Raw genomic sequence first — 19,733 nt, 5'->3', positions numbered from 1 at the left:
CAGTGAGACTCTGCCTTAAAAATACATATATATAAACACTGAGTTTACTTGGAAGTGACTTGATTATGTTCTTTGCTTCCAGGGCTTAAGAAATAAATTTAGTTCAGTTATAGAAAAATAAAGTTCATGCAACTGTGAAATCTGAATCTCCTTTGATGACAGTGAAAAATGGGGAAACTGGGGTATCCAGCCATAACCCTGCGTTATTACACAAGGTTTTTGTTGCTATTGTCGTTTTCTTTGAGATGGGGTCTCACTTTGTCACTCAGGCTGGACTGCAGTGGCACCATCTCCAATGACTATAGCCTCAACTTCCCAGGCTGAAGCAATTCTCCTGCCTCAGCCTCCCAGGTAGCTGAGACTACAGGCATATGCCACCATGCCCAGCTAAGTTGTGTATGTTTTGCAGAGACGGGTTTGGCTGTGCTGCCCAGGTTGGTCTCAAACTCCTGGGCTCAAGTGATCTGCCTGCCTCAGCCTCCCAAAATGCTGGGATTACAGGCATGAGCCACCATGCCTGGCCTATGCAAGTATTTAATATTTCCAAATACTACACACTACCATGGAAATGTTTATGACACAGTGTTATGTGAAAAAGTAGGATGTGTGTGCCCTTTTAATTTATGACAACATTTTTCTTTGTTTGTTTTTGTTATGCTTTGTTTTTTGAGATGGAGTCTCTGTCTTCCAGACAGGAGTGCAGTGCAGTGGCGCAATTTTGGCTCACTGCAACCTCCACCTCCCGGGTTCAAGCAATTCTCCTGCCTCTGCCTCCCGAGTATCTAAGGTTACAGACATGCACCACCACACCAGGGTAATTTCTGCATTTTTAGTAGAGACCAGGTTTCCCCATGTTGGCCAAGCTGGTCTTGAAATCCTGACCTCAAGTGATCCACCTGCCTCAGCCTCCCAAAGTGCTGGGATTACAGGCATGAGCCACCACACCCGGGCTAAATTACAACAATGTTTAAAAAAGGCTGGGCACAGTGGCTTGTGCCTGTAATTCCAACACTTTAGGAGACCAAGGTGGGAGGATCATTTGAGCCCAGGAGTTCAAGGCTGCAGTGAGCTATGATGACACCACTATATTTCAGCCTCAGTGAGAGAGTGAGACCTTGTTTCTATTAAAATAAAACAGGCCGGGCATTGTGGCTCATGCCTGTAATCCTAGCACTTTGGGAGGCCAAGATGGGGGAATCGCGAGGTTAAGAGATGGAGATCAGCCTGGCCAACATGGTGAAACCCCATCTCTACTAAAAATACAAAAATTAGCTGGGCGTGGTAGCGTGCTCCTGTAGTCTCAGCTACTCGGGAGGCTGAGGCAGGAGAATCACTTGAACCCAGGAGACGGAGGTTGCAGGGAGCCAAGATTGCACCACTGCACTCCAGCCTGGCAACAGAGCAAAACTCCATCTCAAAACAAACAAACAAACAAACAAACAAAAGAAGCAAAAGCAATGTTTAAAAGAAAACCCTCAGAACATATAGTTGAAATAAAATTTGGGAAGTAAATATAGACCAAATGTTAAGTGGTTGTCTTTGGGAAGTTGTGGGTGATCTTTTTCCTAATTTTCTTCCATGAACATGTATGTATGCATGTATGTAATTTTTTTTCCTGAAGCGTGTACGTATTTATTTGTTTATTTACTTATTTTTGAGACAGCCTGAGAACTGTCCTCCAGACTGGAGTGCAGTGGCACAATCACGGCTTACTGCAGCCTTGACAACCTGGGCTCAATCAATCCTCCCACCTCAGCCTCCGGAGTAGCTGGGACTATAGGCACACACCACCACAGTCAGCTTATTTTTAAATTTTTTTATGTAGAGACAGGGTTTTGCCGTGTTGTGCAGGCTGACCTCGAACTTCTGGCCCCAAGTGATCCTCCTGCCTCAGCATCCCAAAGTGCTGGGATTATAGGTGTGAGCCACCATGCCTGGTCCTCAAGTATTTCTTTATATAGGTTGAATATCCTTTATCTGCAATGTTTGCAACCAGGAGTGTTCCAGATTTCAGATTTTTTTTCAGATTTTGGAATATTTGCATTATACGTATGTGTTGAACATCCTAAATCCAAATATTCAAAATCAGAAATGCTCCAATGAGCATTTCCTTTGAGTGTCATGTTGGTGCTCAAAAAGTTTTGGATTTTGAAATATTTCGGGTTTTAGATTTTGGGATTTGGGATGCTCAACCTGTAATGAAATGTATGCATAAAAGAGCTATGTATTATATATTTAACTTATGCATGTTAAAATATGTATTTGCTGTTATTTTTAAGCACAGTTTGGATCCATGGCCTAGCGTTTTGAGGAGACTGGAGGAAACGAAGAGAGTAAAGGGGATTTTCCAGGCCCTGCTTAGTATTGTCCTGCTGAGTCAGTCATCAGTTGTCTCTTTCTTCTTGCCTAGTAGGTAAATGTTGGGTGATATCATGGACAGAACGAACCAAGAAATGATAGAGCATGATGAATAGGAGCCTTTGTTCATAGGAAAGACAGGAAACCCATGTACTTACTTCACGTATTAAGTCAGCGGTTCTCAAAGTGTCATCCTCATATTGGCAGCCTCAGCACTGCTTGTTAGAAATGCAACTTCTCGGCTGGGTGTGGTGGCTCATGCCTGTAATCCAAGCACTTTGGAGGCCAAGGCGGGCAGATCACCTGAGGTCGGGAGTTCAAGACAGCCTGACCAACATGGTGAAACCCCGTCTTATAAAAAAAAAGAAAGAAAGAAATGCAACTTCTTGGCTGGGCGCAGTGGCTCACGCCTGTAATCCCAGCACTTTGGGAGGCCAAGGCAGGTGGATCACAAGGTCAGGAGTTCGAGACCAGCCTGGCCAACATGGTGAAACCCCATCTCTACTAAAAATACAAAAATTAGCTGGGAGTGGTGGCATGTACCTGCAGTCCCAGCTATTCGGGAGTCTGAGACAGAAGAATCGCTTGAATCTGGGAGTCTGACGTTGCAGTGAGCTGAGATGGCACCACTGCACTCCAGCCTGGGCAACAGAGACTCTGTCTGGAAAATTAAAAAAATAAAAAAATGCAACTTATCTGGCTCCACCCCAGACCCACTGAATCAGCAACTGGGGGTGGGACCCAGCAATGTGTATTTAATAAGCCTTCCAGAGAATTCTGCTAAAGTTTGATGACCACATTCTTTTTTTTTAAACATTAAGTTTTTTTCGGTAAACTTACTTTTTTTTTTTTTAAGTACAGGAAATTCCACATCCTCTGCACTCAGTTTCCCTATTAACATCTTACAATAATATGGTACATCTGGATAACTGCTTTTCTGATTAATAATCATGGAAGAACTGGCTTTACTCACTGGAGTAGGTACCAGTGTGGAGGTTGGAAGGAACTAAGAACTATGTTTATCATCATTTTTACCACCACCTCCACCATGAAGCGGTGATATATTATGTTACTGATATAATCATTTCTATTTCTTTTGATTCTCAATATATGCCTGTGAAGTAGTCCAAGGAAGTTATCCCCACCTTACAGATGAAAAAACCTGAGGACCAGAAAGATCACACAACTACTAATGATGGCTGATATATTTTTGTCTATTTGTTTGTCTTGTTTTTATTTTGTTTTGAGACAGGGTCTCATTCAGTCACCCAGACTAGAGTATAGTGGCACAATCTTGGATCCCTGCAGCCTCGACCTCCTGGATTCAAGTGATCCTCTTACCTCAGCCTCATGAGTAGCTGGGACTACGGGTGTGCACCACCAGGTCCTGCTAATTTTAATATATATTTTTTTTTGTAGAAACAGGGTCTCCCTATGTTTCCCAGGCTGGTCCCAAACTCCTGGACTCAAGCAATCCTCCTGCCTCAGCCTCCCAAAATACTGGCACTACAAATATGAGCCACTGGCCTGGCCAACATGGCTGTTTATTAAATTTTTCCAATAAGGCAAGTCTTATTGATAATCTATCAATAATATGTTAACAATTTATCTGTATTATCTCATTTAAACCTAAAATTAGCATAGAAGCTCTACATAAATAAAAATGAAAAGAAAGTAAAAATTTTTTTTCAAGACAGAGTTTCGCTCTTGTTGCCCAGGCTGGAGTGCAATGGCATGATCTTGGCTCACCAAAACCTCTGCCTCCCGGGTTCAAGTGATTCTCCTGCCTCAGCCTCCCAAGTAACTGGGATTACAGGCATGTGCCACCACACCCGGCTAATTTTGTATTTTAGTAGAGATGTGGTTTCTCCATGTTGTTCAGGCTGGTCTCAAACTCCTGACCTCAGGAGATCCACCCTCCTCGGCCTCCCAAAGTGCTGGGATTACAGGCATGAGCCACCGCACCCGACCTAAAAAATAATTTTAAGCCTAGCCAACATAGTGAAACCCTGACTTTACTAAAAATATGAAAATTTGCCAGGCATGGTGGCATGCACTTGTAGTCCCAGCTATCTGGCTGGCTGAGGAGAATCTCTTGAACCCAGGAGATGGAGGTTGTGGTGAGCTGAGATCGCGCCACTGCACTCCAGCCTTGCAGCGAAGTGAGACTCTGTCTCAATAATAATAATAATAATAATAATTTAAAAAAATTTTTTTAAACTCAAACTAATCTTAAATAATTAAGTACTACTATTATATCTGTATTTTATAGACAAGCAAACTGAAGCACAGAAAGACTAAGAAACTTACGCTTGGACATATGACTTGAAATAAAGGAAACAAATCAAATCTGAGAATTCTGACTTCCGGCCCTCCATGTGTAACTATTAAACTATATTATAACTATGGCAGCTGAATTCCTTTTCCCAAAATCCCCTTTCCTGTGTGTTTCCAGTTAGCATGGGCCACAAATGATTTTTTTTTCCTTGAACCCAAGAGAAGACTACACAAGAGAGTCTTGTGAGAGACTTGGAGGGCTGAAGTGACATAGCAGCCGCTCTGTAGTTGACACTTGGTGCTAGCCATCTGATGTCTCGACTTATTGGCAGGAGGCAGCAGCTACACCTGTGATTGCTTCACCTCCTGAATCTTCCTTCAGCTTCTCTGACTCCTGGGCCAGGTGTCGGTGTTTATCTCTGTGTGAAGAGCCCTGGTTTCTCCGGGACACCCACACCACCCACACTAGAAGCGACAAGAACTGACACGGTCTCCAGCCGGCCCTCATGGGTTCCAGTTTACACTAGTGAGTTCCAGCTCATTCTCCACTTTACCAACTGCCTGCCCTGGGGACCTCAAACTCCAGCATCAGATGCGAAGACAACAACCATCTAGAAACTGCTTACCCAGCAGCCTTCACTGTGCTTGGCCTTGCAGGACCACAGATATGACTGTGCAAGCTGAAATAATGCAAAGCAATCTTCATAATCAATGAGAAAATGTATGATTGCTCTGTGACCCTTGAATATTTTGGTCAAAACATTAAAAACTCTGTTACTGTTAGTAGTAAATGTATAGGAATGTTTTCTTTAATTAAAAAAAAATAGAGATGGGGTTTCACTGTGTTGCCCAGGCTGGTCTTGAACTCCTGAGCTGAAGTGATCTGTCCACCTCGGCCTCTCGGAGTGCTGGAATTACAGGCATGAGCATGACTGCCTGTAAAAATGTTTTAAGTGCAGCCAATATTTATTTAGTACCTCTTTTCATTCATGATAATGGTTATTTAAACCTTTTGTCTTTTTCTTGGCTGGGCATGGTGGCTCACACCTGTAATCCCAGCACTTTGGGAGGCCGAGGTGGGCAGATCGCTTGAGATCAGGAGTTTGAGACCAGCTTGGCCAACATGGTGAAACCCCGTCTCTACTAAAAAGAAAATACAAAAGTTAGCTGGGCATGGTGGCACGCACCAGTAATCCCAGCTACTCGGGAGGCTGAGGCAAGAGAATTGCTTGAACCCTGGAGGCAGAGGCTGCAGTGAGCTGAGAGGGGTGAGCTGAGAGCTGCAGTGAGATGCCACTGGACTCCTCCAGCCTGGGTGACAGAGCGAAACTCCATCTCAAAAACACAGAAAATAAAAGCAGAGATTACTAGGTACATTAAGATTGTGTGTAAACCCCATAAAGGTAATGTGGAAAAATGTTATTGAGATATTAACCATCAGTGGCTTCCACTTATCCACTCATGGTCAGAGAGCACCAAACCACAGAATTCTGAAATCTTTTCCAACCAAAGCCAAATGTCCTCCACTTTGCCCTTGGACTGGGGCCTGCCAGAGGGAACCAAGAGAGACATCAAGGCCTGACACTGGGTGAGAACTGTGCACCCACCCTCTACCCTCTTCATTCAAGCAGATAATAGATCTTGGGCTACTTGTCTCTGGAGGACTTGCGACTCCTATGGAAGAATTTGGGATTGAGAAGGGATGAATTTCCTGTGGCCAGGGTTTCTTATGACCTGGGGTCCTTGCATTTAGATGGAAAAAGAATTACATCTTTATATTCAATAATTTGTATCTAAAATAAAGATTTCTGGCTGGGCGCGGTGGCTCACATATGTAATCCTAGCATTTTGCCAGGCCAAGGCAGGTGGATCAGCTGAGGTCAGGAGTTCGAGACCAGTCTGGCCAACATAATGAAAAATTAAAATAAATAAATAAATAAATAAAATATAGCATTTCTTTCCATTATGAGTGCAGGCAACAAACTACTGAAGAATTAACAGTACCTGTGCCTTTGTCCTCAGCAGAAATCAGATATTTTCATATCATATTATGGTGGTTGTACTATATTGAAATGTTGTTTACACTTATCGCTACTTCAAAAGTATGAAGTTGTTTGGTTCATCACTAGATCTTGATCTTTGATGTGCTTAAAAAAAAAAATCTAGGCCGGGCTTGGTGGCCAGGCGTGTTGGCTCATATTCCAGCACTTTGGGAGGCCGACACAGGTGGATTACCTGAGGACGGGATTTCGAGAGCAGCCTGACCAACATGGAGAAACTCTGTCTTTACTAATAATACAAAAATTAGCTGGGTGTGGTGGCGCACACCTGTAATCCCAGCTACTCGGGAGGGTGAGACATGAGAATCGCTTGAACCTGGGAGGTGGAGGTTGCAGTGAGCTGAGATCAAGCCACTGCATTCCAGCCGGGGCAACAGAGCAAGACTCCATCTTAAAAAAATACACACACACACACACACACACACACACACACACGTATATATAATTATATCATGTCTGTTTTTAAAACATTTTGATCGTCATACACCAATATTTCTCCCCAACCTGGCAGAAGAAAATAAGGAAAAGAACAGAGATGGTTCTGAGACTGAGAGTAGGAGTCCTGGGTCCTCTGAGAGGGAGCGGCTGCTTACCACGTCTAGGGATAAGAGTCCCATGTCACCAAGCTAGGCATAGAAACAGCCAACAGAGCCAGTGTGACCTGGGGACCAGTGCCCAGGGGCCTGATGGGCCCTCCCACAAAAGCACTCTCAAAACCATACATAACCCATGGAAATAGGAGACCGTCAAAACCCAAAGTACCTCCTTTGAAACTGAGTTTGGGGGTTGAAGTTTGTGCCAGCTACAAAGGCCTCTCTGGTGACTGAAGGCCTGGCTTTAGTTACAGACTTCTGTGCATTGTACACATCAACAGCACGGAAAGGTCAAATACCTGTGTTTGAATCATGAGATCCAGTTTGCACTTGCCATGTACGCTGTAACATTAGATAAAAAAAAAAATCCTCTTTGTATTATAGTCATGCAGTCTTATATATGACAAACAGTTGGATAATTTTTAAAAAACAGACCAGGCACAGTGGCTCATGCCTGTAATCCTAGCACTTTGGGAGGCCAAGGCGGGTGGATCAAGAGGCCAGGAGTTCAAGACTAGCCTGGCCAACATGGTGAAACCCCTGTCTCTAGCACAAATATAAAAATTAGCTGGGCACAGTGGTAGTCGCCTGTAATCCCATCTACTTGGGAGGCTGAGGCAGGAGAATCGCTTGAACCCGGGGGTGGAGGTTGCAGTGAGCCAAGGTCGTGCTACTGCACTCCAGCCTGAGCGACAGAGCGAGATTTCGTCTCAAAACAAAACAAAACAAAACAAAAAAACCAGGCCAGGCCCAGTGGCTCACACCTGACGCAGACAGATCAGTTGATGTCAGGAGTTTGAGAACAGCCTGGCCAACATGGTGAAACCCTGTCTCTACTAAAAATACAAAAGTTAGCTGGGTGTGGTGGCATGTGCCTGTAATCCCAGCTGCTCAGGAGGCTGAGCTTGAACCCAGGAAGGGGAGGTTACAGTGAGCCGAGATTGTGCCACTGCACTCCAGCCTGGGCGATAGAGCAGTACTCAGCCTCAAAAAAAAAAAAAAAACCCACAAAAAACAAAACCAAACCTCTCATTGGATTGCTCAGGGGCTGTGATGGAATTGCTGAACAATGGCTAAGGATGGCCATCTTCATGGCACAGCTGAGAAAGGCCATGACTCTGGGAAGGGCAGATCTGGTCTCTGCATTTGTTGCCTCACAGCTCAGGAAACCAAACTGGGTGCCCAGACATCTTTGCACTGAGTCCACTCTCCATTACTTCCATTAGAGTCTACATTGGCAGCCTCACCGACAAACTTAGCTCTCCGTCTTCTCTCGCATTTCTCCATTTTATATGTAAACTCACAACTCACAGCCTGAAAGCAGGACCAGCCAAAAGCTTCTTCCTCCTTCTCCTTTTTTTTTTTTTCTTTTGAGATAGAGTTTTGGGAGCCGCGGTGGCTCAGGCTAGTTGTACTGGTGCTTGAGGAGGCGAGGCTATGCGTTCAAGGCCAACCTGGGCAACGTGAGAAACTCTCATTCATTGAAAAAAAAAAAAAGAGGAGGCGAGATGGAGCCTTGCTCTGTTGCCCAGGCTGGAGTGCAGTGGTACCATCTCAGCTCACTGCAACCTCTGCCTCCTGGGTTCAAGCAATTCTCCTGTCTCACTCTCCCGAGTAGCTGAGATTACACACCACCACCACACCCGGCTAATTTTTGCATGTTTACTAGAGTCGGGGTTTTGCCATGTTGGCCAGGCTGGTCTTGAACTCCAGACTTCAAGTGATCTGCCTGCCTCGGCCTCCCAAACTGCTGGAATTACATGCATGATCCATGACGCCTGGCGTTTCCTCCTCCTTTTGTTTTATTTTTATTTTTATTATTATTTTTTGAGACCGGGTCTCACTCTGTCGCCCAGGCTGGAGTGCAGTGGTACAATCTCAGCTCACTGCAGCCTCTGCCTCCTGGGTTCCAGATATTCTCCCTGCCTTAGCTTCCTGAGTAGCTGGGATTACAGGGGTGAACCGCTGTGCCTGGCCTATATGTTTTGCTTTGTTTTGTTTTTCTGAGGCAAGGTCTTGCTTTGGCACTCAGACTTCAGTGCGGTGGTACCATCACAGCTCACTGCAGCCTTGAACTCCTAAAGCCATCCTCCTGCCTCAACCTCCCAAATAGCTGGAACTATAAGCATATGCCACCATGCTTGGTTTAAAATTGTTATAGACAGGCTCTTGCTATGTTGCCTAGTTTGGTCTCAAATTCCTTGGCTCAAGCCATTCTCCTGCCTCAGCCTCCCAAAGTGTTATTACAGGCATGAGCCACAGCACACAGCTGCCTTTCTATCTTGTCCACAAGTTCCCTCCCTGAAATAAAAGACCCTTCAGAGGTGAGAAAGAGTACTAGTTCTGCCGCCTTCAACTCTTGCAGAGAACTTCCCCCACCCCTGCTTCCCGGATAGCCTTCTCTTAACTTCAACCCACCCCAACCCCTGCAGGGAGAGGGGTAGGACCTCTGGGGAAGGCAGGGCCTAGTGTCCAACTTCCTGGTTATTCCCCACACCCTGATCGTTCCACTCTACAGCTGGGGCTAGTGTGGGAAGAAGAGTCCCTGACCTCAACTTGTCAAGTTGTGCAATGGACAGGCTGACAGGTGAGGCAGGCTCTTCCCGCCCCCAGAGAGCAGCAGCTTCATTAGCTGTTTAGTAGCCAGCATCTTCAAAGGACTGAGTGTTGAGGCTTTGGGAGGAGCTGGGGCAGGGCTGAGCTAGCGACTGTGGGTCCTCCTCCCTCACCTCTATGCCTCAGCAAGCAACAGGGAGGCAACAGGATGGAGAGACAGGAAAACCAGGTTCTGGTCCAGCGTCTGCCACAGAAGAGCTAAGCATCTCTGGTCCATCCAAGTCTCCTTCCCACCCTAGCCTTAGTTTTTCTTTTCTTTTTTTTTGTAGATGGAGTCTTGCTCTATCACCAGGCTGGAGTGCAGTGGCATGATCTTGGCTCACTGCAACCTCTGCCTCCCGGGTTCAAGTCATTCTCCTCCCTTAGCCTCCCGAGTAGCTGGGACTACAGGTATCTGCCACCACGCCCAGCTAATTTTTGTATTTTTAGTAGAGGTTTATACCATGGCGTTTATATCATGTTGGTCAGGATGGTCTTGATCTCTTGATCTCATGACCCGCCCGCCTCAGCCTCTCAAAGTTTTTCTATTTTTAAGACAAGTGATTAAAACTAGATGGAGCTAGATGCAGTGGCTCACATCTAAAATCCCAGCACTTTGGGGCTGGGTGCAGTGGCTCACGCCTGTAATCCCATCACCTTGGGAGGTCGAAGCAGGCAAATTACCTGAGATCAGGAGTTCAAGACCAGCCTGGCCAGCATGCCTAAACCCTGTATCTAGTAAAAATACAAAAAAAATTAGATGGCTGTGGTGGCACACCTCTGTAGACCCAGCTACTCAGGAGGCTGAGGCTGGAGAATTGCTTGAACCCGGGAGGCAGAGGTCGCAGTGAACTGAGATTGAACAACTGCACTCCAGCCTGGGCGACAGAGTGAGACTCCATGTCAAAAAATAATAAAAAATAAAAAATAAAACCCCAGCACTTTGGGAGGCCAAGGTAGGTGGATCGCCTGAGCCCAGGAGTTTGAGACCAGCCTGGGAACTTGACAAAACCCTGTCTCTACAAAATATATAAAAAATAAGCCAGACATGGTGGCACATACCTGTAGTTCCAGTTTACTTGGGAGGCTAAGGTGGGAGGATCAGAGCACTGGAGGTTGAGACTGCAGTGAGCTGTGATCATGCCACTGCACTCCAGCCTGGGCGACAGAGGAAGACCCTCTCAATAAACAAAACACAACAAAAACTAGATGACCTTTAAAGCCTCTTCACCTCTTGATGGCCCACACACAATACTGAAGTCCCAAAAAACAATATTCTCTATCTCACATGCAAGTCAGCAGGTTCTGAGAGGATGAAGGGCCTGTCCCAAGCCATGCAGTCAGGGGAAAGGTATTGGAACTAACCTAAATTTTTGTTGTTGTTGTTTGTTTCAGGCTGGAGTGCAGTGATGCGATCTCAACTCACAGCAACCTCCACCTCCTGAGTTCAAGCAATTCTTCTGCCTCAGCCTCCCAAATAGCTGGGATTATAGACACGTGCCACCATGCCTGGCTAATTTTTGTATTTTTTAGTAGAGACGGGGTTTTGCCATGTTGGCAAGGCTGGTCTTGAACTCCAGACCTCAAGTGATTCACCCGCCTTGGCCTCCCAAAGCGCTGGGACTACAGGCGTGAGCCACAGTGCCAGCTAAATTGCTTAAAGATTTTTTGTAGAGACAGTGTCTCCTTATGTTGCCTGGCCTCTGTTTTGAATCTCAGTTCACTCAACTATGTTGTTCAAGGCAGACTTCACCTCGGGAGCTCTACCCCTCTTCCAAAGGCTGAGTGGTCTTTGAATTAGAAAACATGGCAGAGGGAGAACATTCCAGGCTCAGGAGAGGCCAAGCATGGTGGCTCACGCCTGTAATCCCAGCACTTTGGGAGGCCGAGGCAGGCAGATCACCTAAGGTCAGGAGTTTGAGACCAGCCTAGCCAACATGGTGAAACCCTGTCTCTACTAAAAAGTAAAACAATTAGCTGGGTGTGGTGGTGTGGGCCTGTAATCCCAGCTACTGAAGAGGCTGAGGCAGGAGAACCACTTGAACCCGGCAGGTGGGTGCCGCAGTAAGCCAAGATGGCGCCACTGCACTCTAGCCTGGGTGACAGAGCAAGATTTTGTCTCAACAAAATAATAATAATTATAAATAAGAAGACTCAGGAGAGCTCTAGGCCAGCTGCTGAGCTTACAAACAGCAGTGAGAAAGAGCCAAAGAAGGCGCATCAAGAGGGATGCAAAGGAAACCTAAAGGCCCAGCCAGATGTGGGCCAGATGCAAAAGAGGAATGGTGGGAATGCTTTGGAGGCGTTAGGATAGGAATTGTTTACAGTAGAAAGAAACTAAAGCCTGTAATCCCAGCACTTTGGGAGGCCGAGGTGGGTGGATCATGAGGGCAGAAGTTCAAGACCAGCCTGGCCAAGATAGTGAAACCTCATCTCTACTAAAAATACAAAAATTAGCCAGGCATTGTGGCAGGCACCTGTAATCCTAGCTACTCGGGAGGTTGAGGCAGGAGAATTGCTTGAATCCAGGCGGCAGAGGTTGCAGTGAGCTGAGACTGCACCACTGCACTCCAGCCTATGTGATAGAGTGAGACTCTGTCTCAAAAAAAAAAAAAAAAAAAAAAAGAAGAAAGAAAGAAACTAAAAACAGCTGCTTACTAGTAGAAGCCTGGTATAATATGTGTTGGCACATCTTTCCAATGGCTGTGCAACTATTAAAAGTGACTTGATGTCCAGGCAAGGTGGCTCATACCTGTAATCCCAGCACTTTGGGATGTCAAGGTGGGTGGGTCACCTGAGGTCAGGAGTTTGAGACCAGCCTGGCCAACATGGTGAAACCCCATCTCTACTAAAAATACAAAAATTAGTCAGGCATGGTGGCACATGCTTGTAATCCCAGCTACTTGGGAGGCTGAGGCAGGAGAATCGCTTGAACCCGGGTTGCAGTGAGCCAAGATTGTGCCACTGCACTCCAGCCTGGGCAACAAGAGCGAAACTCTGTCTGAAAAAAAAAAAAAAAGATAGATTTAGTTGTAGGAGAACACGGAACTCAAGCTTAAACAATAAAATATGTGTTTTGAGTTGAGAGTGTTTAAAAACACAACACCGCATGTGCATCTTTCCCTCTACTCCTCCAGGGCCTAATAGACTATTGAGCTCTCACACCCCTGCACACAGGACCCTGGAAGTAATCTGAGAGTCCATTCTACAGAGGTGCTGGGAAGGACAGTACACAGCAGAGTGAGAAGGAGGTGCCTGAGAGCCAGACGGTCATTTGGGCTCTGATTCAGCCACTTACTGACTGCAATAAGATTCTTAATCTCGGCTGGGTGTGGTGGCTCCTGCCTGTAATCCCAACACTTTGTGAGGCTGAGGCAGAAGCATTGCTTGAGTTCAGGAGTTCAAGACCTGCCAGGGCAACACAATCAGACCCTGTCGAGAGACAGAGAGAGAGAGAGAGAGAGAGAGAGAGAGAAAGAGAGATTAGAAGAGATAACATGTAGTCTGGGTGTGGTGGCTTATGCTGTAATCCCAGCACTTTGGAAGGCCGAGGTGGGTGGATCATTTGACACCAGGAGTTCACCTGGTCTCTACTAAAAATACAAAAAAAATTAGCTAGGCATGGAGGCCAGTGCCTATAATCCTAGCTACTCGGGAGGCTGAGGCATGAGAATCACTTGAGCCTGGGAGGCAGAGGTTATAGTGAGCTGAGGTTGCACCACTGCATTCCAGCCAGGGCCACAGAGGGGACTTTCTCATAAAAAAAAAAAAAAAAAAAAAAAAAAAAAAGAACTGTGGGAAGAAGAAAAGAAGGATATTTCAGAAAGACACTAGTTTGGGTGAAGAGAGAGAGGCAGAAAGGACACAGAGTATGTTCAGGGGCCAGATCATAGTGGATCTGGCTGGAAGGTAGTTAAACTTTGGAGGAAAAGGAAGATTGGGACTGCTGTAACGATCTTACGTTCCAGGGTAAAGTCTTATTAAATGTGAAGAGTGAATACTGAAGAAATGCCAAACCTCTCAAAATTGATCTATATATATAAAATGTGATAACAATAAAAAAACTCAAAAGGGTTTTGTAGAAAACTTTATAAAATGGTTCTAGAGTTTATTTAGAAGCATCAACATGTGAGTCAGGCAAATTCTGAAAAACAAGATTAACATATCGGCCTTATGTGATATTATACTGTATAGTAATAGGAAGCGACACTAATTAAAACAAATGTGTACATGTATAGGAATAAGCTGACAGATCAATGAAACAAGTCTAGAAATAAATTCAAGCATATGTGGGAAGCACATAAATTACCAAGAGGACAATTCAAATCAATGTGTTAAAAATGGTATTCATGCAGGCTGAGTACAGTGGCTCAAGCCTGTAATCCCAGCACTTTGGGAAGCTGAAGCAGGTGGATTACTTAGGGTCAGGAGTTCAAGACCAGTCTGGCCAACATGGTAAAACCCTGTCTCTACTAAAAATTCAAAAATTAGCCAGGTGTGGTGGCATGTGCCAGTAGTCCTGGCTACTCAGCAGGGCTGAGACAGGAGAATCACTTGAACACAGGAGGTAGAGGTTGTAGTGAGCTGAGATCGAACCACTGCACTCCAGCCTGTGAAACAGAGTGAGACTCTGTCTCAAAAAAAAAAAATTGTATTCATGCCATTTTTTACAGGCTCATGCCTGTATTCCCGGTGCTTTGGGAGGCCAAAGTAGAAGGATAACTCTAGGCCGAGTTCAAGACTAGCCTGGGCAATATAGCAAGAACCTATCTCACTTTTGTTTTGTTTTGTTTTGTTTTTATTTTCCTGTGATCTGAACGTAGCAAGAAACTATTTCTACAAAAAAATTTTTTTTTAATTAGCAGGATGTGATGGTGTGCACCTGTAGTCCTAGCTACTTAGGAGGCTGAGGTGGGAGGATAATTTGAGCCCAGGTGTTCATGGGTGCAGTAAGCCATGGTCATGCCACTGCACTCCAGCCTGATTCAACCTATGAAAATCTATCAATTAATATACCATGTTAACATAGTGAAGGAAAAAAAAACCCACATGATTATCTCAACTGATGCAGAAAAGTATTTGACAAAATTCAACACCCTTTCTTAGTAAAAACGCTAAAAAAACTAGTAATAGAAGGAAACTATCTCAACATAATAAAGGCCATATATGAAAATCCCAAGCTAACATTATACTCGGTGGTGAGAGACCAAAAGCATTTCTTTTATTTTTCTTTTTTTAAGAGACAGGGTTTTGCTCTGTCACCTAGGCTGGAGTGCAGTGGCACAATCAGGGCTCATTACAGCCTCAAACTCCTGGGCTCAAGCAATCCTCCCACTTCAACCACCTGAATGGCTGGAACTACAGGTATGAGCCATGGTGCCTGGCCCAAAAACTTTTCATCTAAGATCAGGAAGAAGACAAGGATGCCTGTTTTTGCCACTTCTTATGAACATGGTACCTCACCACAATAATTAGGAAAGAAAAAGAAATAAAATATATCTAAATTGGAAAGGAAGATGTAAAAGTATCTCTAGCTATACATGATCTTATTTGCAGAAAACCTAAAGATTCCACCAAAAAACTGTTCGAACTAATGAATTCAGCAAAGTTGCAGGATGCAACATTAACACACAAAAATCAGTTGCATTTCTACTTACTAACAATGAGCATATGAAAAGGAAATTGCTGGGCGCGGTGGCTCATGCCTGTAATCCCAGCACTTTGGGAGGCTGAGGCGGGTGGATCATGAGGTCAAGAGATCGAGACCATCCTGGTCAACATGGTGAAACCCCATCTCTACTAAAAATACAAAAAATTAGCTGGGCATGGTGGCGCATGCCTGTAATCCCAGCTACTCAGGAGGCTGAGGCAGGAGAATTGCCTTAACCCAGGAGGTGGAGGTTGCAGTGAGCCGAGATCACGCCATTGCACTCCAGTCTGGGTAACAAGAGTGAAACTCTGTCTCAAAAAAAAAAAAAGAAAGAGAAAAAAAGAAAAGGAAATTAAGAAAACAATTCCATTGACTACAGTATCAAAAAGAATCAAATACTTACAAATAAACTTAGCCAAGAAGGGTATGTTGGTTTGCTACATGCATTAGTCCTCAGGTGTTTTCACACTGCTATAAAGATACTACCTCAGACTGGATAACCTATAAACGAAACGAGGTTTAATTGACTCACAGTTCCCCATGGCTGTGGGGGCCTCAGGAAACTTACAATCATGGCAGAAGGCAAGGGAAGCAAGCACCTTCTTCACATGGCGGCAGGAGAGAGAGAGAGCAGGGGAAACTGCCACTTTTTTTTTTTTTTTTTTGAAACGGAGTTTTGCTTGTTAACCAGGCTGGAGTGCAATGGTGCCATCTCAGCTCTCTGCAACTTCTGCCTCCCAGGTTCAAGTGATTCTCCTCCGTCAGCCTCCCAAGAAGCTGTGATTACAGGCATGTACCACCATGCTCAGCTGATTTTGTATTTTTAGTAGAAACGGGGTTTTTCCATGTTGGTCAGGCTGGTCTCCTGACCTCGGATGATCTGCCTGCCTCAGCCTCACAAAGTGCTGGGATTACAGGCATGAGCCACCGTGCCCGGCTGAAACGGCCACTTTTAAACCATCAGAATGTTGTGACAACTCCCTCACTATCACCAGAACAGCATGGGGGAAACCGCCCCCATGATCCAATAGCCTCCCACCAGGGACCTCCCTTGACACTCGAGGAGTATAATTGAAGATGAGATTTAGGTGGAGACACAGAGCCAAACCGTATCACTAGGGCTACCATAACAAAATACCACAGACCAGGTGGCTTAAACAACAGGAATTAATTTCTCACAATTTTGAAGGTTACAAGTTGAGGATCAAATGTTAGCAGATTTGGTTTCCTCTGAGGCCTTTTTTTGTTTTTTTTTTTGAGATGCAGTCTCTGTCGCCTAGGCTGGAGTGCAGTGGCATGATCTTGACTCACTGCAACTTCTGTCTCCAGAATTCAAGTGATTCTCCTCCCTCAGCCACCTGAGGAACTGGGATTACAGGTGTGCACCACCATGCTCAGCTAATTTTTGTATTTTTAGTAGAGATGAGGTTTTGCTATGTTGGCAAGATTTCAAACTTCTGACCTCAAGTGATCCATCTGCCTTGGCCTCCCAAAGTGCTGAGATTATAGGCGTGAGCCACAGCTTCCGGTCTCTGAGGGCTCTTTCCTTGGCTTGCAGATGGCCGTCTTCTCAGTGCATCCTCACATAGCTGGGTGTTTGTGTTCTGTTCTTCTCTCCTTGTAAGGACACCAGTTGTACCGTACTAGGGCCCACCCTAACAATTCCATTTTAATTTAATTACCTCTTCAAAGGCCCTGTCTCCAAATACAGTCACATTCTGACCTTAGGGCTTCAACGTATGAGTTTTAGGGGAACACAATTCCATCCATAATGGGGGCAAAAGACTTGCATACTGAAAGGTATAAAACATTGCTGAGGCTGGGCGCAGTGGCTCATGCCTGTAATCTCATCACTTTGGTAGGCTGAGGCGCGTAGATCACGAGGTTGGGAGATCAAGACCACCCGGGCCAACGTGGTGAAACCCTGTCTCTACTAAAAATACAAAAATTAGCTGGATGTGGTGGCACCCACCTGTAGTCCCAGCTACTTGGGAGGCTGAGGTAGGAGAATTCCTTGAACCAGGGAGTTGGAGTTGGAGGTTGCAGTGAGCAAAGATCGTGCCACTGCACTCCAGTCTGAAGACAGAGAGAGACATTGTCTCAAAAAAAAAAAAAAATTGCTTGAAAGAAATTAAAGTACACAAATAAATGGAAAGGCACTCTATGTATATAGATTGGAAGATTTAATATTGTTCAGATGGCAGTACTCCCCAAAACAATCTACAGATTCAATGCAATCCCTATCAAATTCCAATAGCCATTCTGCAGAAGTGAAAAAACTGATTTTTAAATTATATGGAATTGCAAGGGGCCCCAAACAGCCAAAACAATCTTGAAAAAGAAGAACAAAGTGGAAAAACTCACTCTTCCCAATCTCAAAATTTACCAAAAAAGGACTGGGGATGGTCGGTCACATCTGTAATCCCAGCACTTTGGGAGGCCACTTTGAGTGAGCAGATCACTTAAGCCAAAGAGTTCAAGACAAGCCTGTACAACATGGTGAAATCCTGTCTCTACAAAAAATTTTTTAAAATTTTTCAGGTGGGAGGATCACCTGAGCCCAAGAGGTCAAGGCTGACTGAGGTGTAATCACACCACTGCACTCCAGCCTGGGTGACAGAGCAAGACCCTGTCTCCAAAAAAACCAACCAGACAGAAAAAAACTTACCATAAAGTTATAGTAATCAAGAGATTGGAGTACTCGCATAAGTATAAATATATTGACCAATGGAATAGAATAAGAACCCAGAAATAATCCCAAACAATGATGGTCAATTCATTTTCATATATATATATATATATATATATATATATTTTTTTTTTTTTTTTTTAAGAAAGAAAGAGAAAGAGGGACAGAGAACAGGAGTCTTGCTCTATTGCCCAGGCTGGAATGCAATCCAAAAATAGGTGTTAAAAACCTCTTTTTTGCCGATAATTGTGCTTAACAGTGGAGACAGGAAGGAATAAGAGAAGAAAATAACAAACAAACAGTCAACCAATATTTCATTAAGTCTGCGAAATGCTATGCAGATGCTGAAGAGTGATTTACTTCCAATTATGTGGTCACTTTCAAAGTAGGTGTAATGTGATACTGAGAAAAATGTATGTTCTGTGGACCTGGGGTAAAGAATTCTATAAATATTCACTGAGTTTACTTGTTCCAGGTCTGAGTTCAAATCATAGATGTCCCTGTTAATTTTCTATCTCGTTGATCTGTTGAGTATTAACAATATGGTGTCAAAGTGTCCCACTATTATTGTGCAGGAGTCCAAGTCTCTTTATAAGTCATTAAGAACTTGTCTTATGTATCTGGGTGTTCTATATTGGGTGCATATATATTTGTGATCATTGACTCCTGTTGTTGCATTAATCCATTTGCCATTATGTAATGTCCTTCTTTGTTTCTTTTAGTCTTTGTTACTGTTAAAGTCTATTTTGTCAGAGACGAAAGTTACAACTCCTGTTTTTTGTTTTTTTTTCTCTCCATTTGATTGGTAAGTCTTCTACCAACATTTTGTTTTGAGTCTTTGTGTGTCCTTGCTTATGAGATGGATCTGGATACAGCGTACTGATGGGTTTTGACTTTTTATTCATTTTGCCTGTCTGTGTCTTTGATTGGGGCATTTAATCCATTTAAATTTAGGATTAATCTTGATATTTGTGAGTTTAATATTGTCGTTTAATGCTAGTTCCATTAATTCACTTATATTCCTCTCTAAGTTGTCTATTCTCATTAGGATTTCATCAAACCTTTTTTCAAGGTTCTTAGTTTCTTTACATTGGGCTAGGACATGTTCTTTTAATTCACAGAAGTTTCTTATTATCCACTTTCTGAAGCCTAATTCTGTTATTGGAATGCACTCATTCTCCATCAGGCCTTGATCCCTTGTTGATGAGGAACTGTGATCCCCTGTAGAGGGAGAGGCATTTTGAATTTGGGTATTCTCAGCCTTTCTACGCTGGTTTCTTCCCATCATTGTGAATTTATCCAGCTGTTGTCTTTGTAATTACCGACTTTCAAATTAGGTCTCTGAGTGGACGTCCAACTTGTTGATTCCCAGCACCAGAATCTGAGCAACCCACTGTGCCGGCTAAAACAGTGGCGTTAAGATTGATGGTGCTTTTCTGCCCAGGAATTTCCAGTCTGGCTTCCTTCTTGAGTCCCTTTTTCAAACAGCTGAATAGGCGACTCTGCCTTCC

The sequence above is a fragment of the Aotus nancymaae genome, unplaced genomic scaffold (genome assembly GCF_030222135.1).
Source record: "Aotus nancymaae isolate 86718 unplaced genomic scaffold, 86718_ANA_hifiasm-v0.15.2.pri h1tg000018l, whole genome shotgun sequence".
Classification (NCBI taxonomy): Eukaryota; Metazoa; Chordata; class Mammalia; order Primates; family Aotidae; genus Aotus; species Aotus nancymaae.
This window is presented reverse-complemented; position numbering follows the sequence as displayed.